This window comes from Prionailurus bengalensis, chromosome B1, assembly GCF_016509475.1.
Source record: "Prionailurus bengalensis isolate Pbe53 chromosome B1, Fcat_Pben_1.1_paternal_pri, whole genome shotgun sequence".
Classification (NCBI taxonomy): domain Eukaryota; kingdom Metazoa; phylum Chordata; class Mammalia; order Carnivora; family Felidae; genus Prionailurus; species Prionailurus bengalensis.
Window position 1 is genome coordinate 133,286,612 of NC_057344.1, and position 22,690 is coordinate 133,309,301.

General features: G+C 40.5%; 1 protein-coding gene across 4 annotated transcripts in view; it reads left to right on the forward strand.

The window, feature by feature from the left end:
• The window catches only part of ABCG2 (ATP binding cassette subfamily G member 2 (Junior blood group)), a 132,260-nt gene that overhangs the window by 50,804 nt on the left and 58,766 nt on the right, over nucleotides 1-22,690 (forward strand). Inside the window, exon 1 of one of the 4 annotated variants that reach the window (XM_043572209.1) lies at nucleotides 14,873-14,996. The exons of 2 other annotated variants lie outside the window; for them this stretch is intronic. The gene's annotated coding sequence lies outside the window, so the exon portion shown is untranslated. Of the gene's footprint in view, nucleotides 1-14,872; nucleotides 14,997-15,125; nucleotides 15,444-22,690 lie in introns of those variants that run through there. One more of the 4 variants, XM_043572206.1, reaches the window with a different exon arrangement.

Below are 22,690 nucleotides of genomic sequence, written 5' to 3' on the forward strand. Positions count from 1 at the left end.
ATCTGAGCTGCATCGCACAGAAAGGATGGGGTCAAAGCCTTGAGTTCACATAAAATGGAAATGTAACACCTAGACGCAGGAGAGGTATACCCTCAGATAGGGCAAACTAGAAAGGAAACCCACTCTGCCAACCACAAGACAACATTGCTATCTTGGCATACACTATGAATGGATATTTTATTTTATTTTATTAAAAAAATTTTTTTTTTCAACGTTTTATTTATTTTTGAGACAGAGAGAGACAGAGCATGAACGGGGGAGGGGCAGAGAGAGAGGGAGACACAGAATCGGAAACAGGCCCCAGGCTCTGAGCCATCAGCCCAGAGCCTGACGCGGGGCTCGAACTCACGGACTGCGAGATCGTGACCTGGCTGAAGTCCGACGCTTAACCGACTGCGCCACCCAGGCGCCCCTGAATGGATATTTTAAAAAGAAGGAAAAAAAAAACCCCTCCCCTGAGAATTTGTAGCCACTGGCCCAATCTTATGTAGTTTGGGACCTGAATGTACATTCTTTGCATGATCCAAAAACACAAGCCTATAATTCAAAGGCTATGAGGATGGGTAAAATCCCCAGGTGTCTGAGAGAAGGAAATTCAGACTTTTCCAGGGCTCAAAGAATTCTTTCATATAGGTTGCCCAAAAACTTAAAAAATTACAAAACAAACATCAAGCAAGCCATGGAGAATAGAACCAGAACCATAAAGACTTAAGATATTATAATTATCAGAATTGAAATGAAAAATAATTCTCTTTGAAGTATTTTAAAATGTAAAAAAAAAAAAAGATACTGAAAACATGACCAAGAATAGGAGACTATGAAATAATTAGGCCAGTTTGAAGAACAACATACTACTTTTAGAAATGAAAAGTGTCCCTAATCATTGAAATTAAGAATTTGGATGGAAGATAAATACAACTGTATAGAGAATTAGACATCTGGAAGACATATCTGAAGAAATTATGCAAGATCCAACACAGAGAGATAAAGATGTGGAAAATATGTAAGGGCTAAGAGACATGTAAGAAGGCCCATAAGAGTGTACTAGGAATGGAGCAGCCCATAGGCTACATCCCTAGCCAGAGCTTAGTAGTGCCTTTTTTTCAGGATTAACATGATTTAATTCATTATCAGTCTTTTTTTTTTTTTCAATGTTTATTTATTTTTGGGACAGAGAGAGACAGAGCATGAACGGGGGAGGGGCAGAGAGGGAGGGAGACACAGAATCGGAAACAGGCTCCAGGCTCTGAGCCATCAGCCCAGAGCCCGACGCGGGGCTCGAACTCCCGGACCGCGAGATCGTGACCTGGCTGAAGTCGGACGCTTAACCGACTGCGCCACCCAGGCGCCCCTAATTCATTATCAGTCTTATACACTGCTGAGGGTGGGAAGGCCAGGATGGTGGCTTGGGTCGCTCACACTTTCATTGTGGAGGAATCTAATTTGGGAAGTCTTGTTACTGAGCAGGGAGCCGTGGAGGTGCCCGAGTTTATCCAGCAGTGTTGAAGACCTTCCCAAAGGCAGCTGGTGAGACCAGGCACTTCATAGCTAAAGGTCCACCCCAGTGGCTCTCAGTGCCCACTGCCCTCTTTACAGAGAGGGGGCACATAGACCTCTAGAGGCACTAGGGATGCAAGATGGCAGCTTGGGGAGGTTCCCCTGCAAATGTGCTGTGTCTCTGCCTCAATATCCCCATCCACACAATACAGCCACACATCCCTAGGCAGAGTTGAACAGCATTGTTTCTCACCACCTCTACCCTTTTATAAGTGGGCAGCAGCATCCCTGCCTGAGGCTTCAAAAAGTGAGCCTGACTCCAGTCCCCTGCTTTGTGTGGTTTGAGTTCCTTTTATTTAGCCAAACTCCTTACCACCATCACCTGCTTCCAGCCCCAAGTCCCTCAACCTGCAGATTTTAGTAAAATTCTTATCATTTGGGGTTTCTTTCATGGAGTTTCCTATCTTGGATTCACCACTGCCTAGACTTTCCTATTTTTCTTCTTTTACTTTGGTATGTGTGGAGGAGGGGGATTTTGAAGGGTGAGCAAATTCATTCTGCCTTCTTTCTCCAAAAAAAAATTTTTTTTTTTTCTGAACAGTTTTTACAGGAAATAGTGGTGTTGTTTCTTACATCAGCACTAAGGTAAAGAGACATAATGCGAACATAAATTGTCTTCTAGCTGTATCACCTTGGGCAAATTCCTTACTCTCACTATGCTTCAGTTTTATCATCTACAAGATAGAGATATTAATAGAATCCACCTAAGGTCATTGTTGTAAAGATTGACAAAGTTTTTTAAAAACCTCACAAAACTTAAAGGCACTTAGAATACTGCCTGGCAAGTAGCAAGTTCTCAATAAGTATTAATCAGTAAGTTATTATTGGCATTGAGTAAACATCGAGGTTACCTTATGTTTTCCAAATGCACATTGTTTTATTTTTATTTTTTATTAAAAAATTTTTAATGTTGACTTAGTTTTGAGAGAGAGAGACAGAGAGAGACAGAGAGGGAGTGGGGGAGGGGCAGAGAGAGAGTGAGACACAGAATCCAAAGCAGGCTCCAAGCTCTGAGCTGTCAGCATAGAGCCCGACATGGGGCTTGAACCCATGAACTGTGAGATCATAACTTGAGCCAAAGTCAGACATTTAACCAACTGAGCCACCCAGGCATCCCCACATTATTTTATTTTATCTTTATTCAACCCTGTAGCATGGATATTATCACCTCTAATTTGTGGAAAGAAATTGAGGCACCCAAGTATCAAATAGCAAAAACTCTAAAGAGGAGATAAAACATGGGTACATCTAGATTGACTTATGTCTTTGTCACACATAGAATATTGAATGTATGTTTCTTGGGTCTAATATCGGTTCTGGGTGAAGTTATAAGTGTTTGGCTTTATTGACATCATCCATTATAATATTAAACATGACAGTCAGATGTGAAAAAACTCTAACACATTGTATAATGAACCATGTGTCATTTAATGCCCATTAGACTTTAACTTCATTCATTCCCAAGAATGAACTCTTATCTCTGCAGACAATGAAGTGTTTATAGTAGTCAGTAATGTATCATATGAAAGAGATCAGTCATTGATGAAACCCTCTTCCATTTTAACAACATGGCAAAGTCAGGTAAGGGTGGATAAGCCCCTGAATTGCATAAGATAAACCCACTTTTGTTATTCAATCAATCAAGTTTTATCAATTATCTGTTGTGTTCAAGGCCAGAGAGAGGCAATATTTAGAACACACACTGAGGACAGATACATTACTTTCTCATCATTTCCATTAACAACACCATGAGGTTTTCAGCTTCTCAGGTGTGAGATCTTGATGTCAGTTCCAGCTCTTTTGTCTTTTACCTTCAATGTTCCACCAGTTACCAGGTGCTATAAACTCCTCCTTTGCAATGTTTCTTTCACGCCCCTTTCCTCAAAAATTTTTCCACCATTGCTCTAGTTCAGTCTTTTTTTTTTTTTCATTTTCAGACTGATCTCTGCCTTCTCACACCCCATCATCCATTCTGTATGTGAACAGATTAATCTTTTGAAAACACTACTTTGACAATGTCATCCATCTACACTAAAATTTCATTAGTTTCTCACCCTCAAGATAAGTTTAAACTCCTTAGTTTGGCTCTCAAGGCTTCCACAATTTGGTTCCAGAAGATTCTGTCACATTTCTGTTAGTATGTTACCAAGAATACAGCCTTTGAGATGCTTCTTGGGGGATAGGTTCCATGAATAAATGCTGTTCAGTAATGATGAAGCCTACTTAATTCACTTGTTTTAACCTGGCATTTCCCCATCCTTCTTTTCCTCATAACACATATCCATAAAGTCTTTTGTTTAAACTTTTTCTTATTTAAAAATAAATACCCAACATGAGGCTTGAACTTATAACCCCGAGATCAAGAATCACACGTTCCTTGGGGCACCTGGGTGGCTCAGTCGATTGAGTGTCTGACTTTGGCTTAGGTCATGATCTCATGTTTCATGAGTTCTAGCCCCCCATCAGGCTCTGTGCTGACAACTTGGAGCCTGGAGCCTGCTTCGGATTTTGTGTCTCCCACTCTCTCTGCCCCTCCCTGCTCACACTCTCTCTCTCTCAAAAATAAATAAACCTCTCTCTCTCAAAAATAAATAAATAAAATAAATAAATATATGTATATATATGTATATATATGTGTGTGTGTACATATGTATATGTATTTATAGATATAGATATAGATATAGATATAGATATATAGATATATATATAGATATAATCACATGATCCTCTGACTGAGCCAGCCAGGCACCCCCTGTTTAAGTAAACTTCTTAATTGACGTATAACATAGATCCAGAATAAGTACAGACCATCTAAGTAAACAGCTTAATGTATAGTTATAAAGTGAACACACTTGTATATCTGCCACCCAGATCAAACACACACACATATATATGTATATGCATTTGTTCATTATCAACACTGCCAAGTCTCCATGCTCCACCCTAGTCATTGTCCCTTCCAAAGGTAACTACTGTTTTGACTTTTATCATTATGCATGAGTTTTATGTGGTTTTTGTTTGTTTCTATGGAGATATAATGGACATATAACAAACATATATTTGATCGGGGTTGCAGAAACACAGGTGTTTTCACTTTGTAAATATACATAAAGCTGTTTACTGAGATTTTCTGTACTTATTTTGGATGTATGTTATATTTCAGTTAAAAAGATTACTTAAAAGACTTTATGGATATGTGGAATTTAGTTTGTTGAACTCTCAACTTTTAACATTTTAGCCTATTTTGCAGGACAAATGTTATTATTCCACTTTCTGACTCTGGAGGTCAATTATCAGTACCTAATCATATTTTTTTTCCTTGCTGTGCTCATTTTTTAGGGCTTGGCTACCTCTGTGAACTTTATAACCAAATGAATTATTTCTTTTCTTTCTTTCTTTTTTTTTTTTAAAGTTCATTTATTTTGAGAGAGAGGGAGAGAAAGAGAAAGCGTGTGAGAGAGACTGCGGTGGGGGGGGGGGGGGAAGAATGAGGGAGGGGCAGAGAGAGAGAGGGAAAGAGAGAATCCCAAGCAGGCTCCATGCTGTCAGCATAGAGCCTGAAGTGGGGCTTGAAACCACTAACCATGAGATCATGACCTGAGCCAAAAGCAAGAGTTGGTGGCTTAACCGACTGAGCCACCTAGGCGCCCCCAAATGAATTATTTCTTACTGGGTCTCTAGTCTGCTGTATGAAACAAATTACATGAACCAAGGTAGTATGGCTCCACATCTGGGCTCTTAACACCCCCTGGCCCCCACCGCTACTCACACATAGACACACAGACACACACAAACACACACACTGTCTTTTTCTGTATTAATGCCACCTTCTGTCTTCTCTATGATTTTAAGACTTTGACCACTGGTTTTTGGCATTTCCCTTCTCTCCAAGATGGTCACTACCTTGGCAAAGTCTGTTTATTTAGATGATCAACCCACCACCCTGGCTTTTGTGCTCTTTGATCTCAACTTCCCCAAGGGTAGGCACAATTTTAAAGATCCTCTTTTCCCCAAACCCCAAGATTCCAGTTCATTCACTGGTTATTTACCCAGATGTGAATCTAGGTACGGCTCTGAGGAATTTTGCAGTTTTTTATTTATTTATTTATTTATTTATTTAGAATTTTGCAGTTATAATTACAGTCCCAAATCAGTTAACCGTTAAATGGTGAGATTATCAAGATGGGCCTGATTTCATTACACCAGCCCTTTAAAAGGCAGAAGGGGAAGTCTGAGAGATTCAGTGTTTGAGAAGGACCTGCTTTGAAGATGCAGGGAATCACATAAGGAGGAATGTGGGCAGCCTGGAGGCACTGGTTGACAGTCAGCAAGGAAACAGGGACTTTAGTCCTGCAAAGAATTGGGTTCTGCCAACAACGTGAACTTAGAAGCAGGTTATTCAGATAAGAGCCTTCCTTCAGGTAAGAGCCCAGCTGGCTGACACTTTGATTTGTCCCCATGATATACAGAGCAGAGCCGAGCCTAGCTGCCCTAGATTCCTGACCTCCAGAACTATAATAAATGAGTGTTGTTTTAAGATGTTAAACTGATAGAAAACCTCCCTTCCACCTCCATAATCCTATTGTCATGTCCAAACCATGCAACCTTGTCAAAACCTGGAATTCTAGTCTTAAATGCCAATTTCCTGTGCAGTGATCTCATCCTCCTGTTTCCACTCCTTAGCCTCCAAGTGATGCCTCCATGGGTTCCCTTTCTACCTGTCTTTTCCTGGCTTCCTCTTTCTTTCTTTCTTTCTTTCTTTCTTTCTTTCTTTCAATTTTTTTAAATTTATTTTTGAGAGAGAGAGAGAGAGAGAGAGAGAGAGAGAGAAAGACAAACAGAGTGCCAGCAGAGAGAGACGGAGACACAGAATTCGAAGCAGGCTCCAGGCTTTGAGCTGTCAGCACAGAGCTTGACACAGGGCTCAGACTCACAGACTGCAAGTTCGTGGCCTGAGCCAAATTCGGGCGCTTAACCTACTGAGCCATCCAGACATCCCCCTGGTTTCACTTTCTTCTGATGAATCACGTCACCCACTCAACTCCTTGCTCCATTTTCTATTGCTTTATCCACCTAGCAAAACCACATTCTAGGATTTATTCAACCTTCTAACTTCTCTATCTTTATTAGTGGGAATTCATAAGCGAGAATTCTTTGTGAATGGGAAAACCATGCCCACTTGTGGCTTTGATGCTGCTATATTTGTATAATCCACTCTTAGGGGTCCTTAGTGTTGCTGTGCAGTCTCTCTCTAGGTCCCTTATTACTACTGGGAGGACAAATGTTCCCTCTACCAATTTAGTTCCATTGGGGTGGGGAAGGAGCTGAAAGTTAACCGACAACAGATTAAAGGAGAAAAGATGGGGTTTATGGGGTTTATATACCAACTTAATAGGGCACATGGTGGGGGGGAGGCAGGAGAAAGGGCTTCCATGGGAGAACAAAGGACTTTTAGGAAAGACAAATGGGTTTTTAGGGAAACAAATGAAAGTATGACCATTTGTGATAATGTTTGTTCATGCAATTTCTTATCCATGTGGGAGTGCTTGGTCCTTTTCCTGGCAGTGAAGTTCCCTTGAGAGGAGCTTTATGGCTGTTTTACTTTCTGAAGATTTTGTCTTTGGTCAGATAAGGGAAGCTGCGAGAAGGCTTCTTTCAGCATCCACTGACTGCATCTCAAATATCTTCAGTTTAAAATCATCTTTAGACCAACTCCATGGGGCTGGGTGGGTCCCTACATTAGTATCCAATTTGTTTCCTTAGGCCCTTGTGGTAGGCAGAATAGTGGCCTCCCAAAGATGTAATGTCCTAATACCCAGAATGTGGGTGTGTTAGGTTACCTGCCAAAGGAGAATTAGGGTTGCCTATGAAACTAAGGTTGATAATCAGATGACTTTAAAATAGAAAGATTATCATGGCTTAATCCCATGTGTCTAATGCAATCACAAGGGTCCTTCAAAGTGGAATTGGGAGGCAGAAGATAAGAGAGAAAGAGATATGATAACAGAAGCAGGGGCAGAGTGATGCTCTGTTGTTGGCTTGGAAGCTACAGGAATGGGACCATAGGCAAAGAATGCAGGTGGCCTTTGGAAGCTGGAAAAGTTCCAGAAAGGAGTGCAGACCTGCTGACATCTTTGATTTTAGCCCAGTCAGGCCCATTTGGACTTCTGACCTATGGAAATGTAGGATAATAAATTTTTGTTGTCTGAAGCCATTAAGTCTGTGGTATTTTGTTATGGCAGCCATAGGAAACAAATATAGCTCTATTCCAGGGTTTATCATTTTCTCAAATCCCTGGTCTCCTCACACTGTACCTTCAGCAGATCCTCCCGCTTAGGAGAGAAAGTACATTTCTTTCCATTTTCTTTCTTTTCCCTAATGAAAATATTTATCTGCATGAATCTGCATGACTCATCCTGACTCCCTTTCCTTCCACCACAATTAAAAAAAAAAGTTTCCTTTTCTTTTTTTAATGTATTTTTATTTTTATTTATTTTTATTTTTTAATGAAATTTATTGTCAAATTGGTTTCCATACAACACCCAGTGCTCATCCCAAAAGGTGCCCTTCTCAATACCCATCACCCACCCTCCCCTCCCTCCCACCCCCCATCAACCCTCACTTTGTTCTCAGTTTTTAAGAGTCTCTTATGCTTTGGCTCTCTCCCACTTTAACCTCTTTTTTCCTTTTCTTTTGTAATGTGAATTCCTCTAGATTTCATTTCCATTCCCTTCTTAAGGGACCTGATTATACCAGTTAACCATCTTTTCTTCTTTATGACTTGTCATCTTGGCATGCACACACATTCCAGCCTGTCCAATCAAATAAGAAATATTCTTTGAACCCAAGATGGCCTTAAGGGATACTCCTTTCTCTCACCTTCTTGTTATAGTGAAAACTTTGGGAGGAGTTATCTGTACTCTGTTCCCATTCCTTCACTTACTCATGGGTGTTGAAGTCATTACAGACTGACCTTCCTGTCACGGACTTCACGGGGGAGCATGGTGTACATAGCTGCTTGCACTGTTTTTTATTTGCTTTATCTTGGAAGTAGTGAAAATAAATATACCTTGGACACATTACAGATGTTATATACATAACCCAAATGCCCCACGTCCATAAAATAAGTCCTGTATGAAACCTGGACTCGATAGGGGAAAATTGACTCTGAGAAGCTCACTCCTTCGAGTGAGCATTAAGGAATATACTGAGCCCTCACTAGCTCCTTGCACTTGGTGGCCAGGCTGGCAATTAGACTGAGAGCTCAGGACAGCTGGGAAAGGCGAAGAAGGCATTAAAAATCCTGTGAGAAGGATGAGCAGAGCTTCTCATAGTAGACGTCTATATGGGAGCTTTGATAGTAGGGTGACTGATTCATGGAATTACAGGCCCAGAAAGTTTGATCCTTTAATGAGAATACTGTTGTTGATTTTGCTTTGGTTTGCCATTCTGTATAATAAGCCATACCCTTAATCAACATTAAACAAATTTATATCCTTTGCCTGTGTCTGTTGCTGACATTCCATTAAGCACTGATACCCTTGTGAAAACCATACAGGCAAGTCCCTCACTGGTGTGATTATTGAAAAGGAGTATTACCACCTGCCCACCACAAAAAAAGAAAAACTTCCAGTTATTTTTGGAGTTTTCAAAAAGCAAGGGTCACTCAGGAGTGGGTCAGTCTGTTAAGCATCTGACTTTGGCTCAGGTCATGATCTCGTGGTTCGTGAGTTTGAACCCCACATCAGGCTCCGTGCTGACAGCTCAGAGCCTGGAGCCTGCTTCAGCTTCTACATCTCCCTCTCTGCCTCTCCCTCGCTGACACTGTCTCTGTCTCTCTCTCAAAAAATAAATGTTAAAAAAAAAAAAAGTGAGGCTCAAGTGATTTCATGAATGAGTTTGTTTGCTCCCTTCACCTGAGGTCACCTTCCTTATCTATCTGTTCGTGTCCATGCATACTGCCTACAAAAACATAAGGTGACACCCCACCCCTGCCAGTGCCCACTTAGATCTTCAATGTGTGTTTAATGGGTGTGGACTCCAGATGGCCCCAAAGCTTTCAATTAGGATTGTAAAGAAATCTTAATTTTGATAATTCTGTGGTTTGATTATAAGGCTCATAAAATATGACAAACAGTGACTTCAACTAGCTTGGAGAGAGTTCAGGAGATCAATGTTCATCAGAGATCCAGTGTCCTTCTGTTTACTTGCTCTGCAGCCTAAGAAATCAATAGAGAGAAATGGGCAAAGGTCTTACATAGAATATTCATGAATAAACCACAAACGATCATTAAACATTAAAAAAATTTACTCTCACTAAGTCAAAGAAATGTACATTAAAACACTGACATTTGTCATGTATCAAATTTTAAAAGATTAAAATTATTATTCCATCCAGTATTTGTGAGAGCTTAGAGGAACAAACAACCTTTTAAATTTTGGGAGACTGTGAATTTGGCACAAATAATTTTGTGGGAAATCTGGCTATATACATTAGAAAAATTTTTTTGCATTAAAAATTTTAAAACAAGCAATACCTTTTGCCTGAGCAAGGCACCTTCTGGAATTTATCTGGATGTGTGCGATGAAATAGCTACAAGAATGTTTTGTGACTAATAGGAAGATTAGTTAATTATGGTATATAACAAACAAATGAATACCATGCAGCTATTAATTATAAAGTTGTAGAAAGATATTGAATGACAGGGAACTATGTTTTCAGTTTACAATGTAACAGGTTACAAAATAATAATAGTTACCATCTATTGAGTGCTAACCAGTGATAATAATTCTGTTCAGGGCTTTACACACATTATCTCATTTACTCTTTCTAAATACCCTAAGAGATTGTTTCCACTGATTACCAATAACCACCCGAAGATCAAGTAATTAGTACAAGCAGAAATCTCCAGGGTTTGGGTGAACCAGGATACAGATGCAGGCTATCTGACTTCTGGGATGATGACTTTCATCTCTGTACCTATTATATGTAAGCTCATTTTGTTTTTTAAGAAAATGTGTATGCATAGAAAAAAAGACTAAAAGCAGATGGTATGGGCTTGCTGGGTTAAAGTAATTTTTTTTTTTTTATGTTTCTTTTTGAGAGAGTGAGTGTGCCAGTGGAGAGGCAGAGAGAGGGGGACAGAAGATCTGAAGTGGGCTCTGTGCTGAGCCACCCAGGCGCCCCTCCAAGTCATTTTTTTTCATCTTGTTTGATATTACAACAAGAGAGAAAAATAAGTTTAGTTATATGGTAAAAAGAAAAAGTGCCAGAATGAGAATGCATTCAGTGGGAATTCCAATATCAGGCTCTCTAAATACTGGGCAGTTACTCTTCTCTGGTAATATAAAAAAGGAAGGTTACAAGGTGGAGGGCAGAGAGTAGCAGTCTTAGAAGCTGTGAGTTCCCCATTTACTCTAACTTTTGACCCTGTTCAAACTGGTCTCCTTTCCACCAGGTGACTCACCTGTAAATGAGGAAGGTCATCTTTAGGTTCCTCCCTCCCTATATTTTGTAACCTAAACTACCCAAACAGCAAAACAGAAGACAGGGCATTTGAAAATGATTAGTGCAGGGGCACCTGGGTGGTTCAGTTGGTTAAGGCAATGACTCTTGGTTTTATGCTCAGGTCATGATCAGGATTCATGGGTTTGAGCTGGATTGTTGAGCCGGGTTTGAGCCCCACGTTGGGCTGTCTGCTCTCAGCACAGAGACCGCTTCAGATCCACTGTTTCCCTCTCTTTCTACCCCTCCCCTGCTTGTGCTTGCATACACATGTGCATGTTTTCTCTCAAAAATAAATATTTAAAAAAATGACTAGCCCAAAAATAAAATGCTAACTTATAAGCTAAAATGACTCATTTCTTAACAATGCAATACATTTATTAAATGTTGGCTTTAGTCTGAATTTATCAAATTGATGGCAAGGATCAGCTTTAGAGAAATCAGCAAATTGCTATGCTTCTCTCCCTCCACAATTTCCACCTAGAAAAGGAAGAGGCACAAATCACTTCTGGAGAATAGTATAGAAAAGGTAAGCTTCCTGCTCTTACTTCCTTCTGAGTGCAAAAGAGACAGCCCTTAAAGCTTGGTTTTTAGGTGGATCTTTAGAGTGTATTAGAGTGAGATTAGGAATTAATGTAACGTTAACTAGCACATACACTGACATATCAATACGAAAAAATCAAACTATTCTAAAAATTAGACTAAAAACAGGCAGAAAGTTTTAATTCTTTTAGTGTTTGTTTTTTTTTAGCTCTATTTTGGGTGAGGTTATGACTCTAAGTATTGTCATTGTCTTTATACATACGTTTTAGTGACTAAAACACTGACATTTCATTGATTTATTTTACTTTTAAACAAAATTATTTTTCCCAATATAAAGGTTGCATATCTGCATGAAACAAATATAGAAAATTACACTAAAATAGAAGGAAAAAAAGAACAGTAATGTCATAACCCAGAAAAATAACACTTTCTTGTATTGCTAGCTATTTTCTAGGTATAAGTTTTTGGTTTGTTTTCATTTTACGTAATTGCAGAATGCTATATTCAACTTATTCTTTTTTTATGTGCTTTTTAAATCAGATTCATGTGTATTTTTTCGATTTTTATAATTCCCCTCTTGGAATTGCCTTCAGAGTTTGCTGGAAACTTTTAAAATCTTTACTGATACCAGTAAAGCTTTATTCTTCAGAGGGCGTTTTTAAATTTTGCAGTTATCAAGAGCGAGCTTTGAAAAATTTTACTCAGCCTTGGCTTAAAGTGACAAATATATTTGTATATGGGTCTTTAAGCATCTTTAAACGGTCTCAAAATTAATCCAAAAAAACAGTTTCACCCAAATGTTTGAGCACATCATGGATATATACTTTAAAATCCTTTAAAAGTATACAGTATGGTATTTTTAATATTCTAAAAAATTATGTATAATCAATTCCTCCCTCCCTCTCTTTCTCTCTCTCTTTCCTTCTGAAAGAAAGAGAGCAAGCTGGGGAGGAGAAGCGGGAGAGGGAGAGAGAATCTTAAACAGCTCCACCCACAGAGCCGCACCACTGAGAGATCATGACCTGAACTGATATTAAGAGTACTGGCTCCAACACTGTGTTAAACAACAGCAGTGAGAGTGGACATCCCTGTCGTGTTCCTGATCTCAGGCGGAAAGCTCTCAGTTTTTCCCCACTGAGGAGGATATTAGCTGTGGGCTTTTCATAAATGGCTTTTATGATATTTAAGTATGTTCCTTCTATCCCGACTTTCTCGAGGGTTTTTATTAAGAAAGGATGCTGAATTTTGTCAAATGCTTTTTCTGCATCGATTGCCAGGATCATATGGTTCTTATCTTTTCTTTTATTAATGTGATGTATCACATTGATTGATTTGCGAATATTGAACCAGCCCTGCAGCCCAGGAATGAATCCCACTTGATCATGGTGAATAATTCTTTTTATGTGCTGTTGAATTTGATTTGCTAGTATCTTGTTGAGAATTTTTGCATCCATATTCATCAGGGATATTGGCCTGTAGTTCTCTTTTTGCTGGGTCTCTCTCTGGTTTGGGAATCAAAGTAATACTGGCTTCATAGAATGAGTCTGGAAGTTTTCTTTCCCTTTCTATTTTTTGGAACAGCTTGAGAATAGGTATTATCTCTGCTTTAAATGTCTGGTAGAATTCCCCAGGGAAGCCATCCTGGACTCATTTGTTGGGAGATTTTTGATAATTAATTCAATTTCTTCACTGGTTATGGGTCTGTTCAAATTTTCTATTTCTTCCTGTTTGAGTTTTGGAAGTGTGTGGGTGCTTAGGAATTCGTCCATTTCTTCCAGGTTGTCCAGAGCCTAAATGTCCATCAATTAATTGATGAATGGATAAAGAAGTTGTGGTTTATATATACAATGGACTACTACTTGGCAATGAGAAAGAATGAAATCTGGCCATTTGTAGTAACGTGGATGGAACTGGAGAGTGTTATGCTAACTGAAATAAGTCCTACAGAGAAAGACAGATACCATGTTTTCACTCCTATATGGATCCTGAGAAACTTAACAGAAGACCATGGGGGGGGGGGGGGAAGGGAGGGAGGCAAACCATAAGAGACTCTTAAAAACTGAGAATAAACAGGGTTGATGGAGGATGGGAGGGAGGGCAAAGTGGGTGATGGGCATTGAGGAGGACACCTGTTGGGATGAGCACTAGGTGTTGTATGGAAAACAATCTAACAATAAATTTCATATTTAAAAAAAAAAAAAAAGAAGAGTCCTGGCTCAACTGGCTGAGCCACCCAGGCGCCCCAAATCGATTTCTTATATAGGCTTCCTGGCTAAAACTTGTCTTTTTAAAAATAGAATCCACACCCAACACAGGGCCTGAACTCACAACCTTAAGATCAAGGGTTGCACACTCCACCAACAGAGCCAGCCAGGTGCCCCCTAGCTAAAGATTTCTAGCAACGGGTGAAGAATTAGCAGTAATTCCCAGTGTTGCTTTCAATAACGATTTTTGTTTGTAAATACAAACCAGAAAACAGATGAAAGTACTAATTTCCAAGGGTAGATGCAGTAGGCAAATTTTGGGATAATCTTATACACTCATGAAGCCTGATAACCAAACTCTTTCTCGAATATGCACACTTTCCGGCTTTTCCACACGAACACTGCTGCAGAGAAGTATTTATTACAGGAGTGTGAAGAATACAATTGAACTGTTCATAGTAATATTTTTATTCAAAAATCTGCTCCTCTCCCCCTTAGATTCAGTTCCTGAACTTACTGTCCTGGGGCGCAGGCACCTAATTTCTCATAAACTCTTTCAATAGCGACCTACTTGCTCTCTGGGTGAGCAACGGGTGTGAGAGAAAAAAACCACTGTGTTAGCGTCCCCTGGTGCTTAGGGGCGCGGGACAGACAGTGACCCAATCCAGAGAAGGTATTGATCAGCTTGGGTAGCGTCCTGTGATCACCAGGGCTAACTGCCACTGTCCCTTTGGTACAAGCCCTGGGGAGTTTTGGGTTCAACTCTGCTCTCTCCAGGAGTGTCATCTCCGTGACCCGGCCCCGCGGGAGGGTGGCGGTCCGATCCAATGTCCAGCTCAGAGCACACGGAACCCGTTCGCGCCCTCCGCTCGGGCGCCAGGCGGTTAGGACAGCCAGGCAGGCGGCGCCTCTCCTGCTGTCCGCCTGCGGGCACCTACCCCGAGGGAGCCACCGCCCAGCGCTCTCCCCGCCTGCAGTCCGAAGGTAGAGAGGTGGGGCCCGCGTGCGCGCTGTGCTCGCCTCTTCGCAATCCTTACCCCCCGCCCGACCCCGGCCACCCCGACCCGCTGCCAGCCGCCCCTGACCTGCACCGTGCCCCGGAGCGGGCGCCTCTCCAGGCCAGCAGCGGCGCATGTGAGTGCGCGGCCCACCGCCAGCGCGCCGACACCATCGGTGGGCTGCCTGCGGCCCGAGAGCGCGGGAAGTAGTCCCGCGGGGAGGGGGACGGGGACGGGGACGGGGACGGGGACGGGGAGGGGGAGGGGGAGGGGGAGAGGGAGGGGGAGGGGTTCTGCCGCGCGCTCCAGCTGAGTCCTGAGTCCTCCGTCGTTACACAACGAGTTGAGAGCCCGCAGGAGGGTAGTGGGAGTCCTGGACCATCCCGCAGAGTTTCGGAGTCACAGGAAGGAAGCAACCTGGAAAGGAGCCGGGGAGATTTTGGAAAAGCTCTTCAGGATTTAGAAAGCGCAGGACAGATGCTTGATGCCATTGTTAGGAGCTGCTTCCCTAGGGTGTGCTGGAAGGTCTGGCTCACTCAGCTCGGCGTTTATATAAATGACTGTTAGTGCTCCTCCTCTGAGCACACGGACCCTGAGATCGAAGCCCTCGGTTCAGCTGAACCACTATTAACCCGAGTGAGTAAATGGCGAAAGCTACTGGGGATGTTGTGTGGCTTGAGTGGTCCGTGGGTATTGCATGTATATTTGGTTGAAAATAGAAAACTGTTCAGTTGAGATGACTAGGTTTGAGTTAGTCCCTCCCACTTTCGTTTGAAAAACGAGTGTGAAATACCAATTGAGAATTCACATCGGTTTTTCAGAAATCCATGTCTTGGTGCAAACGGATTTTGTGTCTGGTGGTGTGTGTTAAGAGCCGGTGGGTGAAACTCTTGTCTTTCTCCAAATGTACGAAACAAGAGTTGGTATAAGATGGATAAAAACTTATTGAACATGGAAGTTAATACAAGGTGGGAGAGAAATTTGTTGCTATTAGTATTTTTAAAGGGATTAACCAATATATTTTATGTATTTTTCTTATCTTCAGGGCATAAATTTTTGTCCCTAACTTTAACTTTGGATGGCTGGCTTGTTAAAGAGCTATTGAGTTCCCTTTTGTAATTTTCTTTCTGTGGATAGTTGATTTTTAATGATTGACTTCAAAAAATTAACCAGCTTAGGGGCGCCTGGGTGGCGCAGTCGGTTAAGCGTCCGACTTCAGCCAGGTCATGATCTCGAGGTCCGGGAGTTCGAGCCCCGCGTCAGGCTCTGGGCTGATGGCTCAGAGCCTGGAGCCTGTTTCCGATTCTGTGTCTCCCTCTCTCTCTGCCCCTCCCCCGTTCATTCTCTGTCTCTCTCTGTCCCAAAAATAAATAAACGTTGAAAAAAAATTAAAAAAAAATTAACCAGCTTATTACAATACTTATTAGAAATAGTACTGAAGGGGGCGCCTGGGTGGCGCAGTCGGTTGGGCGTCCGACTTCAGCCAGGTCACGATCTCGCGGTCTGTGAGTTTGAGCCCCGCGTCGGGCTCTGGGCTGATGGCTCAGAGCCTGGAGCCTGTTTCTGATTCTGTGTCTCCCTCTCTCTCTGCCCCTCCCCGTTCATGCTCTGTCTCTCTCTGTCCCAAAAATAAATAAACGTTGAAAAAAAAAATTAAAAAAAAAAAAAAGAAATAGTACTGAAGAAGTTAGAACAATACAGAAAAATTCAAGACCAAAATGTAAATATAGCAGTTAAAAACAAGAACTGTAATGTTGCCTAGTTTTATTTTCTTGCCTAATAGTAAAAATACAAAAGCTCATTCCACTTTTAGAAAAAAATAGATTTATAGTAACAAATATGTATTGGTTATCTTTGTTCCAAACCCTGAGTATTCAGCAAGATTAGGAAACACATTCTTTTGTATTAAGATGCCATTAAAATACACCTAGAACCAAAATTTGTCTCTGCATTTATTTTTATTAAGCTTCCATGAAGCACTTGAGGTGAGCATAAGTATTACAAGTGGAAAATAAAATGCAATCAAGAGTAAAGGGAAGCAGGTTAAAATGGACTTGGACAGATGCTATGCAAATTAAAATTGCCTCCTGGGAGCCACAATAAAAAGGGATGAATAGTCACACAATTCAATGAGGATAAAGGCGGAAACCTACCAGCTCCTTAGAAAAGCTTTTCTTGGCATTTATTTCTGAGGGAAATGTCTTGTGTTACAGAAGGTGCAGAGGGGATTGAAGAACAGCAGTGGGAGAGCATCCGTGTGCCCATCCTAGTAGTCCATGCAGTAGTACATTTCCTAGCTGTAGTTGCAATTTTCCTTGCCCTAAGTGTTGTGAGAAGCCCTTGTTGGATGCTGAGACCTTATGGTCATACATGCTGCTGTTTGATGGTTTGGGGTTTATTCAGGGATGAGTCTAGACTTTTTAGAGGGATAGATGGACCTAATGTTCTTCAAGTACCCTGTATTTCTATGTCAGGAGTTTTTGATAGAAGTTTGGCAGCAGATACAGGTTATATCAAGAGAGAAGGCTTATTCTGTGTTGCTTACTGGTGTTCTAGGATAGGGTTGCGATTTTTTAGTGAACATTTAAAAAACCGAATGGCTGTCATCTCTATAGGATATAGGATCTGTAGGTCTGCCTACAGAAAGCTAAAGTTTATCCTTTAAAATATCCATTCTCGGGGCGCCTGGGTGGCTCAGTTGGTTAAGCGTCCGACTTTGGCTCAGGTCATGATCTTGTGGTCCGTGAGTTCGAGCCCCGCGTCGGGCTCTGTGCTGACTGCTTAGAGCCTGGAGCCTGTTTCCGATTCTGTGTCTCCCTCTCTCTCTGACCCTCCCCCGTTCATGCTCTGTCTCAAAAATAAATAAACATTAAAAAAAAACAAACCACAAAAAATATCCATTCTCCGTTCACTCTAGGTTGTGAACCAGTAATGATAAATTGTCTTGGTGGTTTGAGCCTCATTTCCCAACCCCCCCCCCCCAACACAGCTTTATGAGAAATAATTCACATATCCTACACAGTTCACCTATTTAAAGTGCACAGTGTGTGGAATCATTTTCATCATCCCCTCCCCTAGAAAACCATTAGCAGTTACTCCCCCTTCTCATGATACCCCCCAGCGTAGTTTTGTTTTTTTTTTTGAAGCAAGATATTCTGTTTCACTGAGTGACTGTTACAAAGTGGCTATCTATTTTTTGAGCCACACAGTTAGCTTATTTATAGAGATAAATAAAATACCCATTCAGAGAATCATAACATTGAAAGTTAGTAGCACACTGGTTGTTGAAACCCAAGGTGAGTGGATGTGAGTAAAGCAAACGTACTGATTTCAATGAAGAAGTTTTGATTTTGACAGAAGGGTACAGTCAAATCTTGGCAGTATCTGACACCCCATTGAACAAAGTTTCTTACACTTTTGCTGATCACTAGCCCAATCTCTTTGGGTTTGCAACCAGAAAAAAATTTTACACTTTAGACAAGAGCTGGCTGGAAATCAGTACTTAGGGCCAGGTAGCATTAGGTAACTCTCTGTCATTTCTCTGGTATTAAGTTCTTAGAGTTATCTGGAAAGGCAAAACCGGAAGCCTCTAGAAAGTAATAAGCCTATGATCTCCCTCTGGGGCCATTTGAGTGGAGTGTCTTACAAGGTAAGAAGAAAAACTCTCTGACAGGTACCCAAAGTTTGGATACTTTCACACAGGAGGTCCTGCCCTATCTGCTTCCTGACCTGCACAGCCCAACTCTGGCTCCACACTGACTGTATCCTAGGACAGGGGAGAGAAGGGATAGAAAAGTTGGAGGGACAAAAGAATACTTAGAAAGGGAGAAGAAAATACTTCATTTTCCTCCTTTTATTCAACCATCCTGTATTAGTTTGGAATGCCTTAAGACAAGGTCATTAGGTCTTCTGGATAAAAGGAAGTGGCCATTAATGGGTGGTTGAGTGCTTTCTCTGTGCAGGTGTTTTTATATTCATTCTCATTTGATGCTCAGACTAAACCTTCCAGGGAGTATTTCAATCCCATATTTATAGAGGAGGAAGCTGAGAGTTCACTGGGTTACTCATAGTGGGGACAAAAAGACCATATTGAACTTTATTAAAATTAAAAAATTAATTAAAAAATTAAAAATTAAAAAATTTTTTTAAGTTTATTTATTTTGAGAGAGAGAGGGAGAAAGAGAGAATCCCAAGCTGGCTCTGCACTGTCAGCACAGAGCCTGACACGGGGCTCAAACTCACAGCTGTGATATCATGACCTGAGCCATAACCAAGAGCCAAACCAAGTTAAGTTTGACACTTAACCTACTGAGCCACGTAGTCACCCCAGCATAGCTTCTTCTGTAAAATGGGAATAACTGCCCAATTTGTGAGGGTCAAATGATCCTTATAAAGCTTACTATTATTTGGAAACTGTTAAACACTGTCTATATCTGTCTCTCTTTCTATATAAACAATATCTTCAAGATAGAATTTCAGTATGCAATCAATGTAAACTTACTGAGATATTTTACATTCTTTTTGTCATATTAAATCTTTGAAATCTGGTGGGTATCCTACATGTACAGCACATCTCAATTCTGACTATGCACATTTCAAGTATTTAGTAGCCACATGTGGCTAGTGGCTGCCATATTGGGTAGCACAAGTCTGCAGCATTAATTAATACATTGGTAGAAGCTGGTTTGGGTGATGCCTTTTCTATTCTGAAAATAATGCTTTTAGTAACTAATAACTTGTTCCTAATACCTACCTGTTACTAATAAAAACAGAAGGAATAAAACTGCAGGAAATGCAAGAATCCAGGAAATAATACTTGTCATTATGTTAGTGCATACGTACTCTGTGCAAGGAAGTCTAGAGACTGGAGTCTTGGTTCTGCAAACCTACCACCTGACTTTGATTTATAACCTTTCTGATCCCTTTATCCTGTTCCATCATATGGGGATACTGTATGTCTTCCCAGTGTACCTCATAATAGTTACCTCAAATAAAACGTGTACTTCAGAAATCATAAAGCAGTAGGCTAATTATAGTTAAAAATCTAATGATATCAATTCACTCATACCTAAATCTAATAGTACTATTGATATCATGCCAAATCACTCACCACTTCCATATCAAATCTAAGTTAGGAGTAGAATCCATTTGACACACGCAGCATTGATTTATGCGGATATTACCAGCAACCTAGGGCCAGTTGACCCACTCCAGTTGCTACAGTATAGATCTGGTCTTGCTACTTAGCTGTTCCCTGGAGCTACGGACCACTCATTGTGTTCTGACCTCAGATGTAGATACATATCTCTCCACCCCACCCCACCCCCAGGGAGATATATTCCATCTTACCTGGTAGAATGCTACCCTATCCCAGAGGCAAATTGAAGTGGTTCGAATTTTTCCACAAAAGGCAAATTGCTGTGCTTCTCTCCCTCCACAATTTCCACCTAAATAAGGAAGAGGCACAAATCACTTCTGGAGAATAGTTTAGAAAAGGTAAGTTTCCTGCTCTTACTTCCCTTCTCAGTGCTATAGAGATAGCCCTTAAAGCTTGGTTTTTAGGTGGATCTCATTACTCTCATATCATGAATTTCAGCTAATCATAATTATGACAGGGTAACAAGAAAAAGATGTTATTGATGTGTTATCCTTTATAAAACAATGCTTTTGAGAATGCATTGAAAAGCTGTGATTGGGTTTGCATAGCTCTTGATGAGGTTTTCAAGAACAAAGATGGCATTTTAAGCCTGACATCATGCTTCCATTATAAACATTGAAAAAATTGGGGGTTATTTCGTTATTGATTTTAATTTGTTGTTTTGAAATAATTTTTAGGCTTACTGAAAAGTTGCAAAAAAATATGGCACAGAGAGTTTCTGTAACATCTAGTATAACTATAGTAAAATTGTCAAAACTGATAGATTAACATTGGGACAATACTGTAATACTATTAACAAAACTATAGACTTACTTGGATTTCACTGGCTTTTCATTATCCTTTTTCCATTCAGGATCCAGTTCCAGGAACTTGTGAAGAGTACTGGTCAGATATTTTATAGAATGCTCCTCAGTTAGTACCTGATGTTTTCTCATGATTAGATTGAGGTTATACATTTTGGGGAAAAAAATACCAGAAGGAATCTCAGTACATTTTGTCAGAGGTACATGACATCTTACGTTTGCTGACGTAAACCTTGGTTAAGGTGCTGTTCGCCAGGTCCCCAGTGGAAAGTTATTTTTCTCTTTGTAATTATTAGGTATCTTGGGAGAGAAACCTGGACTATGCGAATACCCGGTTTCTCCTTAGACTTAAATTTGGACTATGCAAATATCTTCTTTCTCTTTAAACTTTGTTCACTAATTTTAACATCCATTGGTGGAACTTGATGTACATTGTACTATGTTGTTCTAATAGTGATTTAAAATTTTTTCTCCTTCTAAGTTTACTAATTCTTCTTACCCATTTAGTTACTCAACTATTTGTATCAGTAAAAATTCATGGCTATTTGTTATTTTATGGGTTATAATTCAATATTGTCATTATTTAATTTGCTGCTCAACCTGTTCCAGCCTTGGCCACTAGAACTTTCTTTCAGGTTGGCCTATGTGCCCTTTTGACATACTACCATTCCCCCTGCCTCCTTGCCCCAAGTTTAAAGCTTTATCCTTACTTTTTTTTTTTTTTTTAATGCTTATTTGTTTTTGAGAGAGAGAGAGAGAGGAAGAGAAGGGAAGAGAAGGGGCAGAGAGAGAGGGAGACAGAAGATCTGAAGTGGGCTCCAAACTGACAGCAGAGAGCCCAGTGTGGGGCTCGAACTCACAAACCGCAAGATCATGCCCTGAACTGAAGTCAGACACTTAACTGACTGAGTCACCCAGGCACCCCTATCCTTACTTTCTGATACTACAGAATGCTGCAGGCTCAATATTTTCCATGTCTCAACCCTGGAATCAACCATTTCTCCAAGACATGGGTTCCTTTTTTGGAGAATGTTATTAGAAACCACCATCTGGGCACTAGCTATGTTATTGGGGTCACTCTGGGCTTTTTAAGTTTAATAGATTTGTGACCTAGAAGTGCATGTTTACAAAAAGAATAATGCCTTCAATTTCAAACATTATAGAAGACCTCACTGTAGTTGCCAGTTTGGGTTTAGTCTCATGGGAAATACATACAATTTTAGGGTTCAGAGTTTTTTTAAAAGTTCCCAGTTTTTCTCAAATGATGACCTGTAAGTGCTTAGGAAGCAAACACAGTGAACACGTGAACTTTTATTTATTAGGCTCTGGTAAGAAAGCAGGATTTTTTTTTGTTTGTTTTGTTTGTTTTGTTTTTTTAGCTCTGTAGCTTAAAGATATGCATAGGTCATATCTTTGTGATGTGCAAATGTCTTTAAAGAAATTATGAAGAGAGTAGAGGGTTAACTTTCAGTGGGATCAGAGGGAGTCCTAGGGGTGTTGTCCTGTGATAAGTAGAAGCAGTGCGCCAGAAAGATAGGAGATGGATAAAAGATGAGAAAGATAGGTGGATGTGAAGACAGTGCCAGTGTTGAGAGCATGCAGGACTAAGATAGTAGGAAGGACAAGATCATTAGGGGAGAGAAGGTCAAGGGGCTAAAAATTCAGTGTAGCTGCCAAGATCCTAAACTTTACAATAGTGTATGACAGGGTCAATGCATAAATGCCTCTTGGAAAACAGTTTATATTTGGATGCTCAGTCAAATGTGGGTCTGTAGCGTTTTGTTAAAAAATAAAAGAATAATACATTATTGCATGATGAAGACCCCAAGACACTGGGGGTGGGGGGTTGTCATCCACAAGTCTTATTTATGGTTCTCAGGGTTTTTTTTAAAGATTTTATTTTTGAATAATCTCTATACCCA